The following is a 1,792-nucleotide window of genomic DNA, read 5'->3' on the forward strand; positions in this document are numbered from 1 at the left end:
TGTCGGGTTGCTGTCTGTTGACTGAGGTAATATCCTGTTGGTGTTACAAAGTAAATACGTATTGAAAACCTATGAGAATTCACAAATGACATCACTGAGAGGTTGCTGCATTAGAAAGAGACGTGGAGAAGGAAGGCACAGCAAAATAGAATTGATATTTTGTAGCCGAAAGAAATATATCAAATAAATTTCATTAGGTTTACTGTAAATCACAAAGACATGATAGATATAGGTTTGCTGAGAGATGACTCATGGCCCTTAAACATGATTACTGATGGAGTGCAAATGGTATGGATCAGTTTTAGGAGTAATTAAGCAGGTACTGTCCAAGTTTACAGATCAAGATATTTTTAATTCAAAAGTCATCTAATTAATTTCCCTAAATGGTAAGTAGCTCAAAGCCCATTGTTGGCAAAGTTGAGACAAAGTTGAATCCTTGCTTCAGACTTTATGGAAAAAGGCAAAAAAACATTTGCACTAACTATAGTATAGATGTGCTCATAGAATTATTCATAACATTCCATGATTTCTGAATATCTTATAACATAGATTCAGTCATTATAAGACTTCCAAGGATGGAAGCTATAATATATTTGTAGTAGTGCAAATTAGAAAGGGAAATAAAATCAACTTTCCACAGATCTGATGCAGACTTTTGAGTTAGATAGTAAAATAAGATTTGACTAAGAATAATCAGATACCTAAGACAGTAGAAGCATTGCATAATAGCAGTGATGATCTGCTTCATTAACATACAAAGTAAAAAAGATACTATCAGAAGAGTATCTTCTAAAAAGTCTCTTCTTGTGCTTTAAAAAAATCTTATTTGTAAAGTTAATGTTAAGCTATTGTGCAGTAGCTAAAGTTTTTTTGTTAGAGTGTCTATGAATTCTCCTTAGCATTATGAATTAAAGATTTTCTGTACCTTTTCTGTGTTATGAGATATTTTGGAAACATGGGTAAAATATAGAAATGCAGTGTTATGTAATATGAAAAACCTATTGTGTCATTCTTATCTTTTAGAATGATATGCTAGTTTAGTAAAATGAATGTTAAAAATTACAAAGGAAAAAGCATGGCAAACCTTGTTGAAAAGACTTGACATTATTTGCATATTTAATCCCAGAATGCATCAGGAAATTCTCCACAAGCTGTCAAAGTCTTTGCCATATAGGGAATGATGAGCCTCAGTTTGCTTTTTTAGCTTTGCGCAGGGGTAATATCATAGCCAATGATGGTTTACTAAGGTGTGATTACTGTTATTTGAAAACATTACCCAATACCCCGTTAAGTCTGTTTTTTGACAGACTTGGCAATTTTTTAACATCTCTCAGTAGACTTTGTGTATTGTAAAAATTAGGCTTCGGAGACAAATTGGGTATTTTTACAGATTTTGTTATGAGAGCATGTTGTGTTTTTTAGAAGTTGATACTTCAATTTTAGAGAACAGATGATTGAAGTATACTTATTTTTTAATACATATTGTTCATTTCTCATTTTGGTTTATGTAAATATTGGTGTAAAAAGTTGTTTTTTGTTATTGTAGTTATGCAGTAATAAAGATATAACTGACAAATTTCAATGTTTTAATAATGTTGGTAAGGTGAAGTGATTAAAGTACTTTGTGGAGATTTTCTTCTTCATTGCAACCGAATTTTTCCAAAGTAGAGTAGGATTTTTTTAAGAGAACATTTCATTAATACCTTCTGAAAGTCTATTTCCGTAAGCAGTAGAAATGACAGTCTCAATTTACCAAAATACTTTGTAAATGGTTGTAGACCTCTAGATCCAT

General features: G+C 31.3%; 1 non-coding gene across 1 annotated transcript; it reads left to right on the top strand.

The window, feature by feature from the left end:
* Positions 1-1,202: 1,202 nt before the first annotated feature.
* On the top strand, positions 1,203-1,338 carry LOC122795150. The gene has a single exon (XR_006363758.1). It is a non-coding gene; the product is annotated as a U4 spliceosomal RNA (small nuclear RNA).
* The last annotated feature ends 454 nt before the right edge of the window (positions 1,339-1,792 follow it).

The sequence above is a fragment of the Protopterus annectens genome, chromosome 2.part1 (assembly GCF_019279795.1).
Source record: "Protopterus annectens isolate FY-2018-M chromosome 2.part1, PAN1.0, whole genome shotgun sequence".
NCBI lineage: Eukaryota > Metazoa > Chordata > Ceratodontiformes > Protopteridae > Protopterus > Protopterus annectens.